This window comes from Neoarius graeffei, chromosome 18 (assembly GCF_027579695.1).
Source record: "Neoarius graeffei isolate fNeoGra1 chromosome 18, fNeoGra1.pri, whole genome shotgun sequence".
NCBI lineage: Eukaryota > Metazoa > Chordata > Actinopteri > Siluriformes > Ariidae > Neoarius > Neoarius graeffei.
Window position 1 is genome coordinate 59,812,516 of NC_083586.1, and position 13,748 is coordinate 59,826,263.

General features: G+C 39.9%; 1 long non-coding RNA gene across 2 annotated transcripts in view; it reads right to left on the reverse strand.

Moving 5' to 3' along the window:
* Positions 1 to 8,974: 8,974 nt before the first annotated feature.
* The window catches only part of LOC132866374 (uncharacterized), a 40,167-nt gene continuing 35,393 nt past the window's right edge, over positions 8,975 to 13,748 (reverse strand). For both annotated transcript variants that reach the window (XR_009650560.1, XR_009650561.1), the window contains exons 3-4: positions 10,795 to 10,903; positions 8,975 to 9,828 (exon numbers count right to left, since the gene is read on the reverse strand). This is a non-coding gene — a long non-coding RNA (uncharacterized LOC132866374). The remainder of the gene's footprint in view (positions 9,829 to 10,794; positions 10,904 to 13,748) is intronic.

Below are 13,748 nucleotides of genomic sequence, written 5' to 3' on the forward strand. Positions count from 1 at the left end.
CCAAAGACATGCAGGTTAGGTTAACTGGTGACTCTAAATTGACCGTAGGTGTGAGTGTGAATGGTTGTCTGTGTCTATGTGTCAGCCCTGTGATGACCTGGCGACTTGTCCAGGGTGTACCCCGCCTTTCGCCCGTAGTCAGCTGGGATAGGCTCCAGCTTGCCTGCGACCCTGTAGAACAGGATAAAGCGTCTAGAGATAATGAGATGAGATCTTCGAGTGGCAAATGTATATATTCATGAGTGAGTGACGTGAACGAGTGAAATATTTTCAACATGAGAAGATAAACTTCATATCTTTGCTCCACTGTGTAATGTTCTTTACATTATATGAACACATCGACAAAAAGAAAAATGCAAGTTAATCAAAAGAATTTTAATTTTGAACCGGTTCACCATTTTGACAACGCAGCGGAAAAACACTGGGAGTGACATCATTAGAGTGAAATATAGGGAAGTATTATACATCCAGGACACTTTTTCAATGGAATAAAAACGTGTGTTCTATTCCCTTCTAGCGTGTTTCATTCATTTGGTTTGATAGCATGCAGTATTGTTAGCATATTGCTTATCCTACATGTATTACGTCACTCTAACCAGTGGAGAATGAGCATTGAATATGGTTTATGATATTGTATGGTACTTAAACTCCTCCATTATGGTCATGAGCTTTGGGTAATGACCGAAAGAACAAGATTGTGGGTACAAGCGGCCGAAATGAGTTTCCTTCACAGGGTGGCTGGGTGCTCCCTTAGAGATAGGGTGAGAAGCACAGTCACTCGGGAGGAGCTCGGAGTAGAGCCGCTGCTCCTCCACATCGAGAGGAATCAGCTGAGGTGGCTCGGGCATCTTTTCCGGATGCCTCCTGGACGCCTCCCTGGGGAGGTGTTCCAGGCATGTCCCCCCGGGAGGAGGCCCCGGGGAAGACCCAGGACATGCTGGAGGGACTATGTCTCTCGGCTGGCCTGGGAACGCCTCGGTGTTCTTCCCGAGGAGCTGGCCGAGGTGTCTGGGGAAAGGGAAGTTTGGGCTTCCATGCTTAGACTGCTGCCTCCGCGACCCAGCCCCGGATAAAGCAGAAGAAGACGAGACGAGACGAGATATTGTATGGTTGTCAAGACAACATGATGTCATATGTCGTAGATGTAAAACTTCCGCACTAGCGAGTGACTGTGACAATTTGTAAACAAACATGGCTGCCAGGTTTGCTTTGTTAAATACAGAAGATTTTGAAAGAATTTTGAAAGAGACGTGTTAACACCCCAAATTAATGTATAATAATAATAATAATAATAATAATAATAATAATATTGGCTGGCTTTTTTTCATGGTATATCAGATATATTCCATTCAGCTACTCGTCTTCATCTCATTCAGTATCATGCTAGCTGAATGGAATATATCTGATATACCATGAAAAAAAAGTCAGCCAATATTATTTAAATATGTCATTCAGATCCATGATGTATTTCGTATGAAAAATGCAAGTTTTTCAACACGAGAAGATAAACTTCATATCTTCAAGCCAACATGTGATTTTCTTTGTATTATATCGACACATTCACAAACAAAAAAGTCCCCAAATTTATCAAAACATTTCATCAATTTCCTCATGAGTGATATACAGATATTTATGTCACGGTTTTGGTTCTCCATGTCCTGGATGAAGCTCGGATGAAAAATACATGTGGTGAGTGGTGAATTTCCCAGTAAAACACTCATGTTTATATAATAAATAAATATATATGCATGTACAGTACTGTGTAAAAGTCTTAGGTGCCCTATTTTTTTTTCATACAAACTTTATAGATTTCTATTTTATGATTTTTACGTACATTATCGAGTCAAAACATTACAAAAACATTTTGGAGTTCCAAATGTTCATTTAACAGCGCAAAATTAAACATTACAGAAAAAAAGTTTGTATCTGCGCAGCATATTCCAGAAGAGAGCACTTTTCAGATTAAAAAAGAAAACATAATGAAGGCTACTGGGTTTTGGTGCAAAATGAAGACGCGAGTGTGACAGTCAAAGTGTCCAGAAGAACTGTGGCTGGTTCTGTAAGATGCTCAGTAAAACCTACAGCTCATTTCCGCATAAAACTGCACTCATTGTGTCTAAGACTACATTTTTTTTTTTAAAGTAAAGGGTCGTCTCACACCAAATATTGACTTTGTTTCATTTATTATGGCTTACTGATTACTGTTTATGGTATATTTTTTTAATGTTGAAACATTTCATTTCATTATTTTTAAGCCATTTTTGGTTTTTGGTCTACAGCATTTCTTTACACATGCCTAAGATTTTTGTACAGTGCTGTATATATCTATATATATTTATATAATTTCCTCACATTGTCTTCGGGGTCCTGGAGACCACAGTCCATCTTGAACAGCTCAAAAAAGACCTACAGTTGAGAAAGTCCCTCACGAACATTATAACTACGGCCTTTTTGGGCACAAAACAAAGCCAGGGTTTCCAAACCACACTTACTATGGTATGTCTGTCATAGTTTTACTGCTACTGTGGTCACCATGTCAGACATTTAGTAAATGAAATTAAAACTCATTAAACTTTTGAAGGAAATCAGCTACGGAAATGTTTATTTAAAGCACTGTTTATTGTGTAAAGTACAGGACAATTGCAAAAAAAAGTGAAAACATCCTAAAAACAAGTGGATGTACTGTATCTAATAATTATTTTTACTCATTATAATGACTACGAATATGAAAACGTTATTCCTTTTCCAATTATTTATGGACAGTATGTTTTTAGCTTTAGTTTTATTTTATCATGGTGGTGAAAAGTACCATTAGTACCAACTTCTTACTACACACAGTTACATAGTGCTATAATTATATCAGCTCAATATGATTGACCGTTCACCTGTATAGCAACCTATAATAATGCATTAAGAGAAATATAACGGTAATATATTGTAAGTACAACAGTTAACTCACTTAAGATAAAAATCAAGAGCTTCAATTAATGTTCACAATGTTCAAACATCTCATCTCATCTCATTATCTCTAGCCGCTTTATCCTGTTCTACAGGGTCGCAGGCAAGCTGGAGCCTATCCCAGCTGACTACGGGTGAAAGGCGGGGTACACCCTGGACAAGTCGCCAGGTCATCACAGGGCTGACACATAGACACAGACAACCATTCACACTCACATTCACACCTACGCTCAATTTAGAGTCACCAGTTAACCTAACCTGCATGTCTTTGGACTGTGGGGGAAACCGGAGCACCCGGAGGAAACCCACGTGGACATGGGGAGAACATGCAAACTCCACACAGAAAGGCCCTCGCCGGCCACGGGGCTTGAACCCGGACCTTCTTGCTGTGAGGCGACAGCGCTAACCACTACACCACCGTCCCACCCATGTTCAAACATCAGAATGGGAAAAACTGTGATCTCAAAGAAGTGTGACTTTCATTTCACTGCGGCATGGGTGTTGGTTTGAGCCAGATGGAGCATGAAGGTTTGAGTATTTCAGAAACTGCTCCTCATCTCCTCCTGGGGTTTTCACACACAGCAGTCTCTGGAGTTTACACAGAATGGTGCAAAAAACAAAAAACATCGATTTGAATGAGTGACAGTTATGTGGGTGGAAATAAATGCCTTGTCGATAAGAGAGGTCAGAGGAAAATGGACAGATTGGTTCGAGCTGTTTTGTCAGGAAGGATATAGTAAGTCATATAATCACTCTTTACAACCGTGGTGAGCAGAAAAGCATCTCAGCATGCAACAGCAGAACAACACATTGGGTTCCACTCCTGCAGCCAAGAACAGGAATCTTAGAATCAACAACAAGTTCCTATTAAAGTGGCCGGTGAGTGTGATTTTAACCTGAAGTCTATTCAGTGATGGAGTGCAAAACTGTTTATAGCAGTTAGAGTCCTCAGACTATCCACAGATAACAAGAACATCCACAGATATCTCTATGGTTTCTATGTGGTATCATCTACAGTAATCTCATGGTATCATAGTTTAGATACTATAAATTAGCACAGTGAATACATTTTGCATATGGTTCTATATTGTATGACCGCAAGTTGGCCTAGTGGTTAGCATGTCCACCTCTCAACTGGGAGATTGTGAGTCCTTCTCCAGAGATGGTCCAAAAGTTTTGGTAATACCAAAGACCATCATAAAAATGGAACCTAATGTCATCTGGCGAGGTGCCACAATACTGATGTGAGTCAGGAGTCAAACTCTTGCGGTTACCAGAGGACCCACCCCTCACTGTAACCCTAGCTATGTAACAGGTGAGAGGCTGAGGGCTATAGAAATGGAGATTGACGCCGTACAATGTGCCTCAAAGGCCTGGTTAGTACTGGGATGGGAACCTGTCTGGGAATACCACATCCTGGCACTGGAGGGACTTTGACTATATTCTGTATACTATACCTAATCCCATATACTCTATATAGCCCATATAAACCATACAAAAATCCTTCCTATGCCACATCAGGCAGCGCTGATCTCTGTTTCTACAGCCCTCAGCCTCTCGCCTATTACATAGCTAGGGTTACAGTGGGGTGCTGGTCCTCTGGTAACCGCGAGAGTTTGAGTCCCTTCTCACATCTGTACTGCGGCGCCTCGCCAGATGGCAATAGGCACCGTTTTTACGATGTTCTTTGGTATGACCCGACCACGAGTAGAACTCACAATCTCCTGGTCGAGAGGTGGACACGCTAACCACCAGCCCAACTCGCAGTATAAACCATACAATATTCCATCAATTACTGAAATAGGACTGTTTTATATTTGTTATGGATCAGCTTTCAGAATTTTAGATCAAATGTAAGAAAATAGAGGAATATTTTTTTTGTACCTGGAACCCCAAACCACAATCTCAACTATATAGTTCTCAGAAAATAAAAGGTACTAAACTAAACCTTTTGGAGTCCAAACATGGTAACTAGGCTGGATCTATCAATCATGAATGTCTTTTATAGCTTCATAAAACACACTGAAACTAGTAAAGAGAATGTTATACAGCTTAAAAGGTCATTTAAGGTGTGTAATTGTTATGACTTTAAAAATACAATACACATTTCTACCTTAAGGAGCAAAAAAATTTACAAGTACCAAACCCAATACTATACTTTTTTCTAGTAGTCTTCATGCAACTAATACATTCATTACAAATCTTATCACAATTTATGACGTAATTACGTGAAATTCTGCTGTCATTAGCAGTGCCCAGTGAAACGATGTGAGAAATCTCAGTAGTGTTTATCTTTAGCCTTAAAGCAAGGTTAAATTCTTCAGGGATGGATCTTCATCATAAAATACGTCTCAGTTATTGGTTTTCTTCTTCCCCCGTCCAGCATGTTCTGGGTTGGGTCCCTTTCCTACGGTTTCTTGGTTCAGTAAGTACAACTGGCTAGCCACTCCTCTGCTGCACTGCTTTTGGTCATGGCCACTGGGCTCGAACCCAGAACCTTCTTGCTGTGAGGCAACAGTGCTAACCACTGCGCCACCATGTCACCCCAGTTATTGGTACATCAAGTCAAATCTAAAATGTATAGACATAATAATTAAAGGAAGCTTCTAGTGACCAGTTCAGCAAAATCATCACTAAACTGGATGCTATCTCCTCCATTACTTACTAGATACTATATTAGCCTCGTAGTTCCAGTGCACGGTGGTGTAGTGGTTAGCGCTGTCGCCTCACAGCAAGAAGGTCCGGGTTCGAGCCCCGGGGCCGGCGAGGGCCTTTCTGTGTGGAGTTTGCATGTTCTCCCCATGTCCGCGTGGGTTTCCTCCGGGTGCTCCGGTTTCCCCCACAGTCCAAAGACATGCAGGTTAGGTTAACTGGTGACTCTAAATTGAGCGTAGGTGTGAATGTGAGTGTGAATGGTTGTCTGTGTCTATGTGTCAGCCCTGTGATGACCTGGCGACTTGTCCAGGGTGTACCCCGCCTTTCGCCCGTAGTCAGCTGGGATAGGCTCCAGCTTGCCTGCGACCCTGAAGAACAGGATAAAGCGGCTAGAGATAATGAGATGAGATGAGTTCCAGTGCACAAGGGGAAAAAAAGGTCATTTTGGATAATTGACTACATTTGGGATAAAAAACAATGTTTTGGCCAAACTATCACTTTGAGTTGAGACAGAATATTTTATATGTTCCAAGGATTGGGTTTGAAGTGGATAAGCTCGCATCTGAAGAGAACCAGAATCTTTTTTTTTTTTAATTGTGCTGTTTTTCCTCACAATGCTGCTCTTCAGTAGATGATTAACAGCACTTACTCATCTACCAGTGTGGTTCAGGTCAGAGAACACTGAAATGAAAGACGGAGATGAGAGGTTGCTGAACTTCATGCCACAGTGGACATTTTAATGCAATCTCTGGCTGCCTTTTTCGGGAAGGGTAAAGCTGAGAATGGTTGCTGGATCAGACAGAACGATGATCCAAAACATTCCTGACTATTCCACAAAAAAAGAAAGTTCACAGATGAACAGAAACAGCCAGCCCTGTACATTGTGCACCGAGACAATCCATTTGTGTCGTCTCATGCTGATATGTTACTCAAGACGGTGTCCTAGCTGCAGCTAGCCAGCTGTACGTTTAGCTATCAGCTCCATCGCTATCTACTTTGAATAGTTAGCTGAAGAAACCACAGATGATAAACGTTATTTCGATCACAGTGACAGCCACTATGCAGTTAATGAGTAAATGAATTCAGTATTCTGCCATTCTTGATTTTCAATTAAAAGTAACTTTAATCAAAACTTATGAATGTATCCTCTGCTGATAGCTAGCTACTCAATTTTCATAAAATACCAATTAAAAAATATTACATAGACTTAAAGATAACCTTCAAACTTTTTTAGTAGACTTAGATTTATGAATCCCTCTCAGATTAGTTTATCTTAGCTAGCTAGCTTAGCTTAGTACATTAGCTATCCAGCTAGCATATCATGAGAATATGACTTTCTCTCAGAAATCAGTCAGATATGTTGACTATCTGGCTAAGATTATCCTGGGAAAGATAACCTAGGAAACAATTTAGCTTAGCTATCTAGCTAACCTTATCAGTGAAAGTTATAAACATTTATGATTAGTGAGAAGATTTTAAACATTTATGGTTAGAAATTATGTGAGGTTAGGTCTTGCTAGTTGCCTAGCACTGGCTAGCACGGAGAGTATAAAAATTGACGAGAATGTAAACATCCTCTCAGAAATCCTGTCAGGTTAGCTTTTTATGTTAGCTGTCCAACTAGCATACCAGTGAAGGTCATGAGAATGACTTTCTCTCAGAAATCATGTCTGATTACCTTATGTTAGCTATCTAGCTAATATTATCCTAGGAAAGATAACCGTCAAACTTTTTTTTTTCTTTGAGTAGACTTAGTTTTATTATGAATCCCTATCAGGTCAGTTTAGCTTAGCTATTTAGTTAACATTATGAGTGAAAGTTATAAATGTTTAGAATAAGATTCTAAACGTTTATCAGTATGGTTAGAAATTCTGTGAGGATAGTGCTTGCTAGCTGGCTAGCATGAAGAGTATAAAATTAACTAGAATGTAAACATCCTCTCAGAAATCCTGTCAGGTTAGCTTTGCACATTAGCTATCCAACTAGCATATCAATGAAGGTCATGAAAATATGACTTTTTCTCAGAAATAATGTCTGATTAGCTTATTTTATCTATCTAGCTAATATAATCTGTGAAGGTTATGACCATTTAAGAATATAACTTAGCTAGTTGGTTAAAAATCTGTGAATCTGCCTTTTTTTTTTTTAAATCTTCTCAGAATTCCAGTCAAGTTAGCTCACACTAACTAGTTGGCTAATGGTGGAGATTCTGATTATTTATTAATATGTTGAACAATTGGTTATCTTTTGGCTATCAAGCTACCATTAGCAATGAATATTATGAACATTGATGAATGATGACTAAAATGCTAAAAGCAATTCTGTCAGGTTAGCTTATGTTAGCTAGTTGACTAGCATGAACAGTGAAAATTGGATAAAAACTTTAAAAAATGTATGAATATGATGAATAAAGCCTCTTAGTTTAGCTAGCTAGCTTTAACAACAAATACAGGATTATGAACATTGTTGAAGATGATTTAATAATAATTCAGTCAGAAATCCTGTCAGTTTTGCTTGTGTTAGCTAGTTAGTTAGCATTCGCAGTGAAAACTATAAACATTTATGAATGTGACTGTAAAATTCTTTTAGAAATATTAGCAAGTTAGCTCATGGTTGTTCACTAGCTTCAGAAATATTAGGTAGAATTAAAGATAACTTTCAAACTTTTTTGAGTAGATTTAGTTTTACTTCACATGCGTATAAAAACTGACTAGAATGTAAACATCCTCTCAGAAATCCTCCCAGCTTAGGTTTGTACATTAGCTATCCAGGTAGCATATCAGCAAAGGTTATGAGAATATGACTTTCTCTCAGAAATCATGTCTGATTAGTTTATGTTAGCTATCTAGTGGACTAGCATTAGCAGTGAAAATTAGATAAAGACTTAAAAATATGATTAATAAATTCTCTCAGTCTAGCTAGCTTTAACAACAAATACAGGATTATGAACATTGTTGAATATGATTTCATTATAATTCAGTCAGAAATCATGTCAGTTTTGCTTGTGCTAGCTAGTTAGTTAGCATTTGTAGTGAAAACTATAGACATTTATGAATGTGACTTTCAAATCCGGGGCGGCACGGTGGTGTAGTGGTTAGGGCTGTCACCTCACAGCAAGAAGGTCCGGGTTCGAGCCCCGTGGCCGGCGAGGGCCTTTCTGTGCGGAGTTTGCATGTTCTCCCCGTGTCCGCGTGGGTTTCCTCCGGGTGCTCCGGTTTCCCCCACAGTCCAAAGACATGCAGGTTAGGTTAACTGGTGACTCTAAATTGACCGTAGGTGTGAATGGGAGTGTGAATGGTTGTCTGTGTCTATGTGTCAGCCCTGTGATGACCTGGCGACTTGTCCAGGGTGTACCCCGCCTTTCGCCCGTAGTCAGCTGGGATAGGCTCCAGCTTGCCTGCGACCCTGTAGAACAGGATAAAGCGGCTAGAGATAATGAGATGAGACTTTCAAATCCTTTCAGAAATATTAGCTCATGGTTGTTCACTAGCTTCAGAAATGTGCATATACAGTATGTGTACATGTTCTATGTGAACACGAACAACTTTTTCTGTTTGAACACTTCCATATATGGACTCAGTGACACACCTACAATATCATAGTATTTAGACAGACACGCCCACCCAGAGCTGCTCAGTGAAACGCTTATGGTCTGCAATTTGCACGCGATTGTTTTATTAGATGGTGATGTGTGTATTTGAAAGAAAGTTTTGGCAGTTTTTTGGCTTTACTTTGCAAAAGTGTGCAATGAAGGCAACACAACATCGAGGCTTGCGTGTTATCACGAATACCGTCACGGCTGTGATGATCTGCAGGCAACCTAATCACAGCCGCAATGTTGGCGATAACAGTGTTAAGAAAACACCAGCAGAATTTCACATGGTAGGAAACCCAGGGGAAGCTTACGGACATGATTGCTTTTTAATGAGGTTCATGTTGGTCTTGTGGGCACGAAAGGAAAAATGCGTCCATGTTGAATTTTTGGCTGGACATTTAGAGGTTTGTGTTTGGAAGTCTCAGTTCATCCAGACTGTATTTGTCTACATTGTCACTTAGATAGCTATGTAAGCTGAATAACTTATAACTTTGGTCTTCGTCCTGGTGAACGTCTCTGCAGTTATGTGTTGCTGACGAAGTGTTGTTGCTCTTTCGAGCGGAAGAGTGCGGCCAGCTGTCAACCGCCAGTCCTGTGAAGCTCAATCATTCCTCATCAGACTTCATTCATGCAAAACACAACCAAACTGCCCGTTATTATAATTACTGTGAATTGTTGGTGGGATTGGGTTGGCGAGACCACTCAATGCACACAGAGAGAGAGAGAGAGAGAGAGAGAGAGAGAGGGAGAGAGAGAGAGCCAGAGAAAGAGAGCCTGAGCCAGAGAGAGTGAAATAATGTAAACGAGAAAAGGAGAAGGAGGGGGAAATAAGAGAGAAAGAAAAAGAGAGGAAGAGAGGGAACTTTTTAAGAAAGAGAGAGAACAGGAGAAAATATGCAGGGAAGAAGGAGAGAGAAAGAAGAAAAGACAAGTGGAATGGATGGAAGGAGTCCATGCTACAACTCGCAATGGACTGGCGAATACTTGACGAAAAATTTGTAGCATCGTCACCAATCGTGTCGAATGTTCTCTGAGCTTCGCAAGTTGGTTTTTGGTGTGTCTCCACCTCGTGAGTGGCTAAAAACATCGTGAAAAATTTCAGTGCATGCATTGAAATTTGGCAGCGATGTTTTCTTCAGCAAACTAAGCAGCGAATACTCACAGGAGGGTTTCAGAAAACTTCCCGAAGTGAATACTTGGCAAAAAATTGGTAGTATTGTCGCCAATTGTGTCGAATATTCTCCGAGCTTCGCGAGTTGTATTTTGGTGCATCTCCGCTTTGTGAGTGGCCAAAAACATCATGAAAATTTTCAGTGCATGCATTGAAATTTGGTGGCAATGTTTTCATCGGCAAACTAAGCAGTAAATACTCGTAGATGGGTTTCGGAAAACTTCCCGAAGTGAATACTTGGCGAAAAATTGGTAGCATTGTCACCAATCGTATCAAATATTCTCCAAGCTTTACGAATTGTCTTTTGGTGTGTCTCCGCCTCGTGAGGGGTTGAAAACGTCGTGAAAAATTTCAGTGCATGCATTGAAATTTGGTGGCGATGTTTTCATTGGCAAACTAAGCGGCGAATACTCACAGATGGGTTTGGTAATACTTCCCGAAGCTCAAGGAAGGATCGCCATCAAAACGCTTCATTTTCATCAATAACCATCGCAAAGCATCGCAAGCTGGAGTGTAGCCATAGCCTAAGAGAAAGAGGATGAGAAAGAGATAGAAAAGATCATAAGTTTTATATATGGCTTATTATACTGCAGACAGTATGGATTCTCTGAGGTGACTGGTATAGTACTGTTTTGTGAGGGGTTCAGTACTACACCAGTCACTGAAGAGAATCCATAATTACCGGAGCCTCTGAGTTCATGGTATATTAGATTTATATCCCTCATCAAAAAATTCCAAACTGTGTTAAGATTGAATCTTGGTATAAACTCACTGGAGGCAGTCATGTTTGATGTTTACATTGGCGCAACCTTCGACCTGTGCAAGTCCAATGTACCAATGCTCGCGGAGCCACAGCTGTGACTCGAGTCGGCCGTGTAGCTTGAAATTGTGACGTCAGTTCATGGTATATCCCGGATATACCATGACTGACTCATATCATATCCATTTGGTTTTTTTTGTTTTTTTTGGGGGGGGGGTTATGTCATGAGATACATTGCTTAATCAATGGTGGAACTATTTTATGTAATGTGAGCCATCCTTGGCCAATCCCTGCATGGGGATTTTTTGATGAGGGATATAATGTAAAATATACCCCGTTCTTACTCACGGTGAAAACTGTATATTTAAATAATATTGGCTGGCTTTTTTCTGTGTGTGTGTGTGTGTGTGTGTGTGTGTGTGGTCTATCAGATATATTCCATTCAGCTAGCATGATATTGAACAAGTCGAAGATGAGTAGCTGAATGGATATATCTGATATACCATGAAAAAAAATCCAGTCATTATTATTATTATTATTATTATTATTATTATTATTATACATACACATTCCTTTCGGGTGTTCAACGCATCTTTCTCTTTCAAAATTCTCTGAAAATCTTCCGTATTGAACAAAGCAAACCTGGCAGCCATGTTTGTTTAAAAATTGCCACAGTTAGTCGCTTGCTAGCGTGGAAGTTTTACATCTCCGACGTGTGACGTCATGTTGTCTTGACAACCATGCAATATCGTAAACCATATTCAATGCTCATTCTCTACTGGGTAGAGTGACATAATACACATAGGGTAAGCGATACGCTAACAATATTGTATGCTATCAAACCAAATGAATGAAACCCGCTAGAAGGGAATAGAACACGTTTTTATTCCATCAAAAAAGCGTCCTGTATGTATAATAATTCCCGATATTACACAGTAATGGTGTCGTGTAGGAACAGGAGCAAAACGGCAAAATCGAAACGTTAATTTATCCCTTGGTGACCTAGTAATGTTTACGGAAATCTTTTATTACAGCTTCAGTGGGAATCGGAACCATCACCTTTATGTGTGATGGTGGTGACATTGCTGGTGGTGATGTAAATGATGTAGTGATACTGCAACGGTACTCATATTCACTCAAAACAACTAGTAGAACTAGCTGAAACCATGGATAGGAGTGAAGCTTGTTTTTCGTGTATATACCATACATACCTGTGATAAAGTTTCACTTATAAACTACACAAGAATAAAATAAAACAGTTACAACAATATAGTGTAATAAACGTTACGTGAATGTGCTCTCTCTCTCGGGATTCTGACATTTCTACTTAATTTTTTTTATCATGGTTGAGGCCTGGAGATGGATATAAGTACATAAACCTTTTATTTACACAGGACAGTCAAAACAATAAAACACACCAGGCATGAAAAGACAGCATGGAAGTGAGGAACACAGCATTCATCAGCAAGGAAAATAAAGAAATAAAGTCACACACAAGCTAAACAAACAGACAGCGGGGTTTTAAATAAAAAGTGAGTAATAATTGTAGTTTATGAGCAGGGTGTATAGTCCGAGATGTACCCGTAGTGTTTGTAACATTTGTGTGATCAAAACAAATATTCAGAAACAGGACGAGAACTCTCTCAACAGAGACGTGATGCAGCTCGATTCATGCCATATTGCAAACTACATAAAGTCTCAGCTTGGGCTTTTCACAACAATGGACTTGCCATCTCGTGAATGATGCGTCATATCTGGTCTCGCATGGTTGGTGTTCTGTAGTATTTCCTTCAAGGCAGTCAGGTGGGAATACACGATATCCGTTACTTTTCCATTACGGAAGACTGAAATTCCTTTTGTTATAGTGGAATGAAAATTTGTTATCTTTTCTGTGTTGTTTTTCCTCATAAAATAACAGATTCTGTATATAAAAGGGGCTATATGTGAAAGAGAATAAAAAATGGGCGCAGGAAAGAGGCCAAGAAAGAAAGAGTGAAAGAGTTATGGAGATTAAAACTGGAGAGAAGGAGGAAAGTGAATAGAGAGGGAAGAGAAAGAAAGAGAGGACTGAAAGAGGAGGAAATGACAGATTAACAGAGCAAGAGGTAGAAAGACGGGATGGGTGAAAAAGAGGCAGATAGATAAGAAGGGACAGAATAAAAGATGGAAGGAAAAAGAGGAATAAAGAGAAAAAGCAGAAAGAGAGCAAAGGAGATTTTGAGAAAAGGAGGGAGGAAGAGAAATGGAAAGGGTGAGGAACAAAATTTGGAGGAAATGAAAAGATGGAGAGGAAGAGGGAAAAAGAGTGAAAGAGAGGAAGAGAATGAGACGGAAAGAAGGAGAGTGAGAAAAGAGTTGAGGGGAAGAGAGTGAAATGTTATTTGTTTTGGAGAGAGGACGAGAGATCAGAGGACGGCCAGTGCTTTTATTAACGACCAAACAGCCCACACACACACACACACACACACACACACACACACACACACACACACACACACACACACACACACACACAGAGCTTTCTATACAGTTCAAAAACACATGAGAAGCAGCAACACATCCTCTGAAGTCGTGTCACACTCATGATGTCATTGGCTACAGCCCTCTGT